The sequence below is a fragment of the Oreochromis niloticus genome, linkage group LG17 (assembly GCF_001858045.2).
Source record: "Oreochromis niloticus isolate F11D_XX linkage group LG17, O_niloticus_UMD_NMBU, whole genome shotgun sequence".
Lineage (NCBI taxonomy): Eukaryota > Metazoa > Chordata > Actinopteri > Cichliformes > Cichlidae > Oreochromis > Oreochromis niloticus.
Genome location: NC_031981.2, coordinates 30516869 through 30530897, shown reverse-complemented (window position 1 = coordinate 30530897; position 14029 = coordinate 30516869). Strand labels below are relative to the sequence as shown.

The window sequence follows — 14029 nt, the reverse complement described above, 5'->3', positions numbered from 1 at the left end:
TGCAACTGTGTTAGTTTTTACCACCATGTCAATAATATATCAGCCCAGAAGCTCTAAGATTTCCAGATTATATAGTAGGAAATGCTTCAGTAGCTTGAAAAGATTAGACTTTCCAGTGAAAGCACTGGGGAAAAAAAGATTCCTTTCCTTCCAATTTCGACTTCCTACACCCAATCAGTGCTAATGTGGAGGTTTGCTGGACGTTTATTGCACCTGAAATGGTTACATGGCTGTGGTGATGTCACATACGCTGAGCATTAGAGGCCCTCTACCCAGAGCCTACAGATCGCTTGCCAACATTGTCACCTGGAGGCACACAACTGGTCTGCTCCTGCTTATGTGATCGCTGATCGTTCAGAAGAGTGAAGGTATACCATACAAAGAGCTGAAGAAAGAGCCAAACTAAGCATCACTGCCTGAGCGTTTTATGCTGTTTTTGATTATCATTGATATTTCTCATGCTTCTCCCATTTGTTGTGAACTCTGTTACTTGCTTCATTGTTTGACGTTTCAAGAGATCGCCATTTGACCTATGCATGTTGAGCAACGTGCTGTTGGTTTTTTTTTTTTTTTTGAGGATTGAACACAAGCACATTTGCATAGGCCATCTGCGAAGTAGAGGAGATATATAGGCAAATGCCTACGCAAACACACAAACTTGGCACCACACAATAAGCTTAACTTGTTAAGCACAAAATAAATAACAACTGGTACGCTGCATTCTATTTGCCTCAAAGGTCAGACAAGGAAACAAGGAACAACAGAATTTGTTTTGCTTTTGATGCTCATGCATCACAAGCATATATTATATATTTTGTTGCAGCTGCAGCACGTTCATGGCTAGAGCCTGTTCAGCGCTCTGCTTTTACAATGTAAATGGAAACCACTACCTTTCACACCATTCAAGTCGTTGCGGGCAGCGACCTGACTTGTAGCTGCGTATCTCAGGAGGTTAAGTAAGGTTAAAAGGAATTTCTGGTTATGACATAAGTTACGACATAGATTTCCCGCTGAAGAATAGTTAATGCGTTATTACTAATCTTTCATTATTTTACTAATGTTTATGTTCACTGTGCCCATCTGGGATTGTTAAGTTGGGGTTGGTAGGGTTGCTTCAACTTTCCAAGTTGGAAGTTTAACTTGAGAAGTTTAACTTACAACTGCAACTGGAACACACTATGAAGCATCTCTTAACAGGAAAGATGCACCTTTCCAGCATTTTGGTGAATAACTTCTGGACCACAGTGTTTTTGCAATGTCTATAATTTGACTTTAAGGATGACGTGCATAAAGTTCACAGTTAGCAAACATACTGGAAGATGTGATTGCATGGATTCGATTACAATTAGCTGTGAGTCTGACAAGAAATTCCAGAAGACAAATCTTCCCATGTTCAGCTACACTGCAGATTGAGTTCTGCCTCCATTATTAGCAGTCATCAACAACTGATGAACCACTGTCGCTGCTTATGAGCAGAATAGAAGAAATGTATGCCATGTTTCTCAAACGTCCAGGAGTAAAATGATATTTTTTAGAATATGCATTGCTCTGTGGCATATTTAGATGAAGTGGATTTGTTTGTTTCACACTGGGTTGTGTGTTAATGTCAGTGGAGGTTACAGAGTGGTGGTGATAGTCACTAACAGACCACAGAAAGGTCTTCGCTGAAATACAGTGCTCACTATTCGGGTTTTGTCAAACAGTTGTGACTGTGAACTCTCAACACACACATTTACAATACTACACACACACACATACACACACGGAATAGTGGATACTTGGTGACACTTACTTACACACAGTCTAAATAATACCACTGTTTTCTAAACCTATTCAGCACAATGCTGCCAGTCTGTGCTATATTAAAAGTACTCAAAGCAAACAACCTACTCTGTCTAGTCTGTCTGTACCAGTGTTTTCTACAGTCACTGGTCTGTACGCAAGTCATACAGGCCACTAATCAACCAACAAAGAGCTGTTAGAAAACACGAGAGGAAAAAAGCGTGAGAGTGACTAGAAGAGATAAATCCCAAAGAAAATGCTACATTGAAAGGGCGAAGGGAGACTGAAGATAAATGAGTAGATAAGAGTGGGGAACTGAAGAGAGCAGAGTCATGACGAGGCAGAATAAATGTCACTGGAAGCGAAACCCAACTTCTGAATATCTGCACTGTAGGAAGCACAACTTTGGAGCTCTAATTGATTAAGCATATGATGCCAAATCATTTTAACACCTGACCAAAATGCATTATTGTGTTGTTCTCTGACGCTGAGGCATCTATAGCAGCAACAGAGACAGTATACTTACATTTGAATTTCTGGTTTAGGCTTGGCTTTTTAATTTCAAGTGGACTAGTTTAAGCTGCGACGTGACTATCAAATGGTAACTGTAGCTCAGAACGGAAAATTGACTAGCACCAATGTGAAAATGAGAGACAATGGCGTGCAGACTTTAAGTGATGTTAAGTGTAATAACTGTTTGCAGTGTGAAGCTGGTGTGCTCAGAGTACAAGTGATCTAAAGTTTAATTAATCTTGACTCAAGCAACCAACGCTATGACCAACTGGAGCAAATTATGTCATGATAGACATATCACAGCTAGCAAGCTAACCTCAAATGTTTGCTTTTGTTTGCCTTTAAAACTGAACAGGTTTATGTGTAACTTGATTTTATAGCTTTCAAATAACACAAATAAATGAATACATGTTTATATCTGTGTTAGATGTATCTGTCATTCTCTTGTTGTGGTTGTTTATAAACAACCAAGTTTCGGTATTCTGAATATACATTGTATAATGAAGATATTAGCAATAAAAAGATGTCTGTACATGTCTGTGTCATACATAAGCAAAAACTAGCAAAACTACCCATAGGGCAGTTTATATGCAATCTTTAAACATGTATTAGCTTTAGCCAGCTACCAACTTGTGTAGTGTGTCTCTGAAGAGTATGTCTTTGTTTTGCTGATAGTTCATGTACAAAGCCATGGCGTAAGGAATTATAGCAGACGAACGGAAACATTTTTAGCTTGTGCAAGTGAGCCAGTGTCCACTTTTATTCTTTCTTTTAACACTGCAAGATATGGCCTCGCATTTGAGGTGACCATCTAATTCTGTAAGTTTAGTCCAGCAGGACTATGGTACTTGATATGTTTTTCCCCTGTGGCACTGCAGGACTAATTTACATCTTACACACAGGAAATGATCTTAATCCCCTGAGCTTCCCTTAATCTGCGAACTCTTTTTGTTCTTCATGCTCCAAATGATTGGGCAACACACATATCCTCATACACAGTCCTGAGCTGCTCAGTGGTCAATGGCAGAGGAGATCTTGTTCAAGGTGATTAAGTGTTCTCTTCAAGGCAACAAAGGATATAATCCAGAACAGTGAGTGAAGAGGTCGTCCTCTAACAATATAACTACAGAAAATCATGCTTAGTTTTAGGCGGCATCCCCACGCTCTTAAAGATAACTGTCACCTGATGAGTCCGTGCAGGGTTCATTTTTCAGATGTGTGCCGTTTCTCCTTGGTATTGACATGAAGGATGCGGTTAGGGGCAGAAAAAACACTTAGCTCTGAGTGCTGCCAAGGTACACAGCGTCCTCCTGTGAAATGCCATTTCTAAGTGGTTGATGCAGTTTCTGTTGCCAAGGCAACACAGCACCCACCAAAATGATATTTTCAACTTTTGGCATTAACTATCATTTGTTTTGACAAAATAAAGCGTAAATACACACGCAAATATTTGCAGTGAAGCAGTTTGAGTTTTTTCACAAGGAGCGTCCCCAGGTGAGACATGACAACGCAAACACGCCTTCCTGCTACGGATAGCCATGAAATAGCAGCAGTCATCTCAGGTATGTTGCCTATTACACCATTTTCACACCTCAGCTAATATTTATAATGGACAGATGTGCTTTTAAATTACAATAAATTTCTCTCAGCTGGCACAAATTCAAGACAAATGTGTAAAAATACCTCTTTTTTGTATGTAATACCACTCAAGCATTTGGCTGTGCTCCCAGTGTGGGCAGTCCTGGGTTGGATGCTCAAAAGGTGGCACTCTGCCATATAATCATTTTGTTGCCTTCCCTCGTTTTTTTTCCTCATCTCTACTGCTTTGTTATGATTTTACCAAGAGAGAAGTCCAAAATGATTGCATTTCTTGGCCTAACCGTTTTGAATTTGGTGGTTTGATCCAAAATCTTTAACCTATTCCGCTTATTACACTTACTGCACACCTTCCTCTTGATAAATTCATTGCACAGCTTTCCGTTTAAAGAGATTTAAATGACAAATGAACAGATTTTCTAAAAAAGCAGGATATACTGCTCTTTAGAAAAGGTGGTTCTCTACTGCCCAAAAGGTATTGCATGTTTTTTGCTGGAAAGTGTTAGTGATTGTTACAGCTTTCAGCGCTATCTGCCTCTAAAGTCTGATGTTTTTAGCCATTTCTGGGTCTTCTTAGATTCTCAAATAAACACGGCCATAAAAGTTTAACATCCAGGCATCCATGAAAAAAAAAAATCAAGTTTAATGGCATTAGCAGGAAGCTAGCTTTGTTCGAAGGATAATATACCATGTTCTCATTGAGGGATTTCTGGAAAACTGGTTTTGTCATCATTTTAGATATAAATGAAGACAGAAAGCTAAACAGGAACAATCTTTGTTGTGTTATTGAAGTTGAGCTAGCTGATATATAGTGGGGTTGTCACCAGGTGCCTAGCTACAGAGCTATGGCTAGGATAATATAAACACATTAGCAAAGTGAAGATGGAGAATGAGCGTTCTCTTTATTCCCCTCAATAAAAGTCAGTGTGAAGGTGAAGACAAATCAATCGCATAGCAGGGAAAAGATGCTGAAAATGGACCAAACTTCAGTCAAGAGAAGGCCTGAGATGATCCAGCCACAGCATGAGTTAGTCATTAATATGCTGTTGTATGGTTTGGGTGACTGGCTATGAAAAAATCCTAAGTCCTAAGCTTCATGTCTACACTGAAACCTCAGCGTGATCCTTTTCTGAAGTGTTCAGATACTTGGTGTCTGGCAAACTGTGAGCCCATGGGCTGTTGTTACATCGTAAAACTGAGCTTAAAAATTTGCTGGATATGAAGAGTGCCAATAAAAACAAAGAAGGACCACTTATTATTTTTAGGGGTTTATTTATATTTAAAAATGTTATAATTGGGCTGGTTCTGAAAACACAACAAGGCAGAATGGGCCAAAAGAGGTATTTAACATTGGGATGGGTATTTGGATGGGACAATGGAAGGAGAAGTACAGAAAGACAGACATGTGATGGGGAGAAAAAAGTCTTGTCTGTCGTGTCTCTCACACTGAGACTGTATTGTGTTTTGTGTTTGTGGCAGTCATTGCCATCAACTCCAGTCACTGCCTGCACTTCATTAGAGCTCTGTTCAGTCGTTCATTCAGCAAGAAGTAAAGAGGCGCACAGTGTAAATGTCATGACACGATGTGGAATCACATTAGTTTACGCCTATTATGAGAACATGAGAGAAGAAGCTTCACGGGGTTAAGAGATGAAGCAATGAGTGTAGTGGAAGAAAGGAGTGAAATAAGGTGAGGAGAGAGGGGACAGCATGACACCAAATACACGAGCAATATTTCAAGTACACAATATTTTTTTGTGCTCATTTCTTGTCATTTCTTTTTTTAATGAGTTGAATATTTATTTCTCACATGTAATCCTACTCTTTAGTTTCTCGTTTAGCTTATTTGTACCCAGAAGTGTGACATAACACTGAAAATCAACAAACAATAAATATACAGCACCTCTGCATAACAAACCAATCCACAAGAACCTAAACGCTGCAGTGATCATTACAAAGCATGTTGCACAGCTCAGCTCATTTAGGTAATAAACTCAATCTTAAATTGTATTGGAGATTATGTATCGGAATTTCAGGAGCAGGACCAAGCCTCCAAACACTCTCCTTCCGGCTCTCATCTACATAGGTTCTCCCAGTTCTGCAAGCTGTCGCTCTTGTTTACATGAGCCTCCCTACTTCCCCTTTTCAATTCCTTAACTTCTTCACTTCTATTCAGTACATGGGGATTTGCCAGGCCCGGGAGCTGCTGCCAGTCCCCTTCGAGGGCTTCCCCAAACCGCTGTTCAATTCATGTCCAAGCATTCACCTTTACCTACTAAAAGGCTGTCAAACATAAAATGAGGACGTGGGCCCAGCTAGTGAACTGAATTCAGTTGTTAAATTTTAAGGAAGGGCGCATAATTTGATGGGCTATACTTCTGATTAATTTTAATCAGATGCTACACAGACTCTCATTCTACTTTCTCTGGTATTTAAAAGTAGAATGGGAGGCGGAGCTTTCAGGGAAAAACCTTTCTGCCAGGGTTTTTTCTGGTTAAAAGGGAATTTTTCTTCCCCACTGTTGCCAAGTGCTTGCTCACAAGGGGTCATTGGATTGTTGGTGTTTTCTTTGTATTATTGCAGTCTAGTCTTACAATATAAAGCACCTTCAGGTGACTATTGTTGTGATTTGGTGCTATATAAATAAAAGTGAATTGAACTGAATTAAATTGAACTGAATATTGTATACAGTCTAAGGCAACATATAAGAAAGCATGTCTTTGTGTTATGCTGCTGGAGACACTGTCCTCATTTTTGTTTCCCCAATGGAGAGAGCTGCAAATTAATACATTCTTCTATATGATCAGTGTTATAATGAAGCATCTCTACTATAAGGTAGTGGTAGTGGTCTTTTCTGGGTACCAGTACCCCCATCAATACATGGGGTTCAAGGTTTGAAGAGGATGAAAATTGTGTCACTCATTATGTGACTCATATTGCTCTGGCAATCACAGTTACCAGATCTCATCCCAAATTAATCATCATGTTAAACAAGTCTCACCACCACCAAACCACCGAATGAGGAAATATCTTGTGGAATGGCGCTCCATACTCAGGTAGAGGTCTGAAGATGTGAAGAGAAGATGGATTGAAGCTGTTTTGGTGATACCCTGGCGTATCTGTTAATTTGTCATCTGTCTATCATTTCAAATGAAAGACATATTATCTATAATACATTAGTGTTTGTTTTTCTTCTTCTTCTTCTTCTTTTTTTTCACATCATTGTAACCTGTCTATGTCCCTGCCTGCCTTCTTCCTCCAAACAGATAATTACCTGAGGTCTCCTTCAAAGGGTGAAATCAATTTTATAATCTTGTGCCAGACAGACAGAGAGGTGAAGCACTGGTAAGACGGATGTCTTCTTACTGAATATATCTGAACTCCAATAGTGTTAAACCAGTTTGCTCTGTTTCGTTCTACTGTGTGTGTATGTGTGTGTGTGTGTGTGTGTGTGTGTGTGTGTGTGTGTGTGTGTGTGTGTGTGTGTGTGTGTGAGAGAGAGAGGTGGAGGGGGATGAGATGAAGAGTATATTCCAGAGAGCTTAAGGGCATTTCACAATGTTAAAGAGGTAGGATTTCAATTACAGAATATGTGTGTATGTGTGTGTGTTCACATGACATATCTCTGAGCCAGCTAGCTCTGAGCCAACCCACTGTAATACAACTCTTTGACACCATAATTGACAGGATAAAATACCTTATGTTTGTTTTTCTTCTTAGTGTGATCTGACAGGCCCTAGACATTAGCGTGCTTACAGTAAATGCATGTCAACTACTCTGCATTATACTTTCTCTGTCACTAGATTGGGAAGTTGATGATTCACAGACAACTTCCTTGAAACAAAAAATGGCAACACTTCATTATGAAAGTCTCTAAAAACATATCATATTTCTATTCCTCTGATATGCAGAGGTTGGAATTTATAATGGTGCAAAACCTTTGCTGAAAAACGTATTTCACTTAAAGCACACAAAATGTTTGACATGGGACGCTGCAGTTCGCATCTTGTTTCCTAGCAACGTACAACACAAGTTCTTTTCTTTTGTAAACACACACAGTCATGACTGTGTTTTCAGACCAAACCCAAATTAACTGTCAGTTGAATCGCTTTTGAAAGAATCGTATTTCACAATTTTCATATCATCACGCAATTACACCTCAAATGAGAGAGCTATGTACACTGCTCAAAAAAATTAAAGGGACACTTTGAAAATTTGTCAGCTCTCAGCAGGAAAAAAATAATGCTGGATATCCATACTCTGACGGACTGTGTAATGTGCACATTAACACATTAACAAAACAATCCTTGCAGCAACTCATATTGGTACTCAGCAGTTTGATTGTCCCCCACATGCTTGTATTCATGCCTGACAACATCCGGCATGCTCTTAATGAGACAAAGGAGGGTGTCATAGGAGATCTCTCTTGCCAGATCTCAATCAGGACATCACTGAAGTCCTGGACAGTCTGAGGTGCATGATGTTCCAGAGGTGTGTGTGGGGACGATCGGTGCCCACACACCAGTAACTCTCAGTGCTGTGGCAGTGGTATTACCAGCAGGACCTAGTGCATTAGGTGGCTGTGGCTACAATGTAGCTTGCCATCACCAGTGTGTGTGTGAATGGGTGGATGACTGGATGTGTAAAGCGCTTTGGGGTCCTTAGGGACTAGTAATGTGCTATACAAATACATTTACCATTAGCTTTGGATCTGGCAATGGGTTCAAAGATTTCATCCTGATACCTAATGGCAATCAGGGTGCCGTTGCGTAGCCTGTAGAGCGCTGTGCGTCCCCCTGTGGAGATGCCTTACAGGCAGCATAACATTCTCCATGGCATCAACACACCCTTTTATGTCTGTCACATTATCAGGGTGAACCTGCTTTCATGTGTGAAAAGCACAGTGCACCAGAGGTGGACCTGCCCAGTCTGGTATTCTATGGTGCCCTGGAGGACATTGGGTCTTCAGACTACCCTCATGAAGTCTTTGTTTGTTTATAGCTCTCTCACACCAGCCTCTTGCAGGAGGTCATGTTGTAGCTCTGGCAGTTCACATCCTGTTGCTCCTTGCGCTAAGGAGTAGATACTTGTACCGCTATTGAGTAAAGGACCTTCTACGGCCCTGTCCAGCTCTCCCAGAGTAACTTGTGTCCTGGAATCTCCTCCATGCTCTTGTGACAGTGCTGAGAGACACATTAAACCTTGTGGCAATGGCCTGCATTAATGTGTCTTCCTGGAACAGGAACTACCTGTTCCAGGACTACCTGTTCAACCTCCAAGTATCGCCTTATGCTACCAGTAGTGAAGCCGACCCGAGCCAAATGCAAAACCAGTGAAAAAAAACACTCCTGTTTTTGGAGTTGTCTCGTTGTTGGCCCTCTTGTGCACCTGTTCATCAACAGCAAAGCAGCTGAAACTGACTAACAACCCCCTTTGCTACTTAGTTGATCAGATCAATATTGCAGAAGTTTAATTGACTTGATGCTCTACTTTGATTAGAAATGTTTATTTAATTTTTTTAGCAGTGTGGTTTCCTTTCTGATTAGGTTAGCTTTGTGCCACAAAAAGAGTTCTTTCACAATAAAAACACAAGAAATAGAAGAATAACATATTTACAACATAATAGGGTATAACATACAATACTAAGTTATTTAGCAACAATTTGGATGAAAAATGTCTTCACTTGCTGTTTGAATGAGTCAGTGGAATCTGTACAGTGGAAAGACAGCGAAAGAGAAATCCTCAATCTTGGTGGCACTGTCTGAAAAGCCCGATCCCCGACTGCGGTATCCTTAATATGATCATCTCAGGCACAGCAGCTTCACCCACCTGTGGTTCAAACTTTCTGTTTATAAGGAGCAGACGAGAAATCGTGTAAACCTTGACTTTAGTTGAGTCCAAAATTAAAAGTATGCTGGTGGAAATTAACTTTAGAGACTACACTTGAAACTGCAGAAAGTCACTCAAAGCCAGGAGCTTACTTACATATATGCAGGGGTGGAGGGAAGACAGGACAAAAGGTGACATATCAGTTGAAATTAAGTCACTCATTTTGTGTTTTGATTCAATCGGTGGTAATATGATTGGTTGACTGACTGACTGATTGATTGATTGAATCATCCCGTCATTGATTTTTTTATCTCGGATCCGCCACATGTAGTCGTACTGAACCAAATTCATTCGAAGGTCACCCATCAGGACAAATGGCTGCTGAAGAATTTAGCTTGGGGAAATTGTTTCAGAAGCACTAACCTTCAGCATCTTTGTTCACAAGTCCAAAAAACTCACAGAGTCACATTCCACAGCTGTGGCATCTGCTCCTGACAGTTTACCAGACACCTTGTGCAGCATCAAAGAAAAACATAAGGGCAACAAAGTTGTTGTGTTGTATGTGGGATGCAGGTAAAATTTTTCACTTCAAGTTTTGATTGTAAAGGAGAAATGTTTTCTATGTTATGTTAGGTTATCTAATCTGTTCCACATACAGCAAGTGGCTCAAGGGAAAGAATGACAGGTCAAAGAAAAGGTAGAAAAACGTAAAGACCGCTAAATGAAGACATTGCTTTTCGAGTTCTGCCTTTTTCGCCACAGCAGGCTCTGCATGTTTTAATCGGCAGTTTCATGCCAAATGCCCTCCTGATGCAATCCCCACCCCAACCCCCTCAATCTGCTAAATGGGAACGTAAATTTGGAGGGGTGCAGTTCCAGGCCTCTGTATTAATAGCTAGCTGTACTGGATAAGATGTTTCTCATCTTCAGACCTGATACAATGCTGCTGTTAAGACCTTTCAAAACATTTTTTAAAAAGATGTAGAAATAATTGCTCTATAAAGTTTTACTCAACAGATATGTCTGCATTGCCGTTTATATTGTGAGACTTTATGGATTTGTAGTCTGAGGCCTCAAATTCTTTGTTTAGATTTTTTTTCAGAATATACCAAAAATGAAGTGATCAAGCGTTGGAATGTAGCCTCTCTGTCTGGATTTCACACTTGATTTTTGAACGTTTAAATGTAACGCAAGGCCATCATGGCTGAAACTGCCACTTTTTTCTTTGTGTCTCAAGTAAAATACTTTTAAAGTGTCATTCTGGACCTATGACGATATTGGAGAGACAAGAGAGAGCGGTTACACTCACAAAGAAATACCACCATCCATGTATTTCTTGATAAACAAGCCTTTTGGACAGATATGTGACTAAGAAATGGAGACAGTGTTCACAAGTTATGTGAAGTTACTAAGTTAGTTAGTGTTGCTGCTGCAATTGCACCTGACTGTTGCAGAGCAAGTCAGAGATGTTGAATTTCACTGTCATGTACTGCTGTAAATGCTCTATTTTCATGACATTATCAGGCTTCAGCAATCATGTCACTCTTCAGTAACAAGAGAGAAGAGCGCAGGAGTTGCAGGGAGCTGAAATCAAGGATGAAAGCAAATACGGGCTCATCGACTTTTTTTTTATCAAATGAGAATGACAAAAAACATAAATATATACTCATTGAAATGGAAAAAGTGAGAAAGTGTTTTACGGGACAAACTTGGAGAACTCTTGGGAAAGCTCAAAATATGTAACTACAGTCGCATTAAAGGCTGAAGATCGAAAAAACACAACAACACTAAAAACAAACAATGCTGCATGTGGATGATAAAGCGCACCCTTCATTCATTGTTCAGCATCACTGAGCATAGAGTTAATCACAGAGTTGGTGGTTCAATCCTAGACAGCTTCTTTCTCCATGCCAAAGTATTCTTGGGTGTGTTCATTGGAATGTGAATGACAGATAGAAAGCACTTAGATGTAGAAAAAAAAAGTGCTTGTATGAATGGGCGAATGAGGCATGGTGTAAAGTACATTGAGTACTCAAGTAAAAAAACACTATGTAACAACCAGTCCTTTTCCTGTCCATTTAGACAGTATTCGTCCAATAGGAGAGCCTGATGCAGGCTAAAGTTGAATGAGAAAATGACTTAGATATAAACAAATATCATTTATAATTTTTATTTAAGGTTTTATCAAAGTCACCCACCCAAAGCAGGTGAAAGCCACAGTAAGCTAGTTTCTACTGGTGCATTTGTAGGTTTTTTCCATCAGGAACAATGATTTTTGCTTGTGTTTGAGCTTGATCTTTACCTCTGACAAAACTCACATGCACACACACACACACACACACACACACACACACACACACACACACACACACTCACACACACACAGGGGATGGTTCCTGAATGGGGCCGGAGGTCAGCAGCCGTTTGCACGTGACAAGTCAGAGTTAATTCCAGCATCACAAAGGATGCTCTGGACACCAGCAAACACACTCTCCAACAAACACTCACACACACCAGATTATCCCATCAGGCCAGCGACAAAGGTCAAAAGCAAATGTTCAACTTTTGGTCCTTTAGCTCTTCTATTGTTAACACTTAGACGCTTACTTTATGCAAAATCATGTACTTTGCTGTAGTAACCTCAATTTCTTTCACCAGGATGAAGATTTTGCCAACTGAAGTGCAGGAAAACTGAGCGCAAGTTTTCAGCTTATGGCAGGGTTAATTCATTTCCCCTCCTCCTCCCTCAGCTGCTCTCAACAGTTGGGCCAGCACCTTTTTGCTCACGAGCATCAGTGCATAAATATGGGAATAAGGGGGTTAATGAATACCAGTAAACACCAAGGTTATTGTAGTTAACTAAAACTAAATTTAGATGTGAAAAACAAAAAAAGCCAAACATTTCAGTTACAACTTAAATAAGAATAAAAGCTAGATTTAAAAAAAAAAAACATGTAACTAATTGAAACAATTTTGGGAACTTGCAAAAATAATTCAAATAAAGTAAAAATACAGTTTTTTGGTTTGATAAAAGTTTAATTAAAATAGCTAGACAAGTTTATTGACACTTTAGATGACTGCGAGTCAACTGCAGTTTATTGTAATACCTGTACTAATTTTCCTGAATCTTTTTCTCCATACAATAATAATTAATTAAGACCTATTATTGTAGAGTTTGTACCTTACAAGAAAACCGCCTTGAGGTGACTGTTGTTGTGATTTAGAGCTATATAAATAAAATTGAACTGAATTAAAACCAAGACTGAAACTAAACTGAATTAAAAGCAAAAACAGTGCAATTAAAAATGAAAACTCATCAGAAATGATTGTTTCTAGTCCCCTAATGAAGGTATTGCCCATAAAATGTTTAACAGAGATATTTTTAATGAACTTTTATTTTGCTTAATATGAATAATTTGCATTAGAAATTCAAAACTGAATTGAAATTAGAATTTTGATTGATAGTTGGAGTAAGAGTTTCTATTTGTCTTAATTTGCTCCTTTATTCTGAGAAGGCTGCAAGTATAAATCATAGCATGCTCCACACACAAAACAGTGGAAATGTCGTTGTTACACTGACGTTGTTACACTGACATTGTTACACTGATGTAGTTACACTGATGTAGTTACACTGACGTTGTTACATTGACGTTGTTCATGTCCACGAGTGCAGTGTAAGGCTAAAATTGGGTCTTTTATGACCAAAATCAACTCGACTTCGGCTGTTATTTATCGAATAGCTACTTTCATACAATCAGTCTGCTTTGCTCTCACTTCACTGGTCATCGGGTTTCCATGTCCTCCAACTATATAAACATTAAAACAGAAGTTTACAGTAGTCTCTGAGACCAACTGGATCATTGGCTGCTTTTCCTCAATGTGTATTTACATATTTCTGATATTTTGCTACTTCCTTTTGATTCTTGTGCACCAGTGAACTTTATAAATATTACTGCCTCGTCATGTAAGAAAACACATTGTTAATCAAAGGGTTTAATGAAACTAAAGCCATTGTCACTATGTTTGTATGGTTGTGTGTGTGTGTGTGTGTGTGTGTGTGTGTGTGTGTGTGTGTGTCCCAGTGCTCTTCAGGTCACTGTGTTTACTGATTAGTCTGCCATCCATCACTATCAACTCCTCTCCGCCCCGTAAACAGAGGCATCAGTGATGGATCGTCCTGATTTGTATCAATGGGCAAAACCTTATCAATAAGGTTAAACACACTAATGTGGGTCTAAAGTGAGAACAAATACGTGTGTGTGTGTGCGTGTGTGCGTGTGTGTGGACCAGGCAGGATGATAGGTGGGGG

The 14029-nt window shown here is 39.5% G+C and overlaps 1 long non-coding RNA gene across 1 annotated transcript; it reads left to right on the top strand.

Moving 5' to 3' along the window:
- Positions 1 to 3798: 3798 nt before the first annotated feature.
- LOC112842650 (uncharacterized) lies at positions 3799 to 7513 on the top strand. The gene is made up of 3 exons (XR_003214536.1): positions 3799 to 3857; positions 7158 to 7236; positions 7390 to 7513. It is a non-coding gene; the product is annotated as an uncharacterized LOC112842650 (long non-coding RNA).
- The last annotated feature ends 6516 nt before the right edge of the window (positions 7514 to 14029 follow it).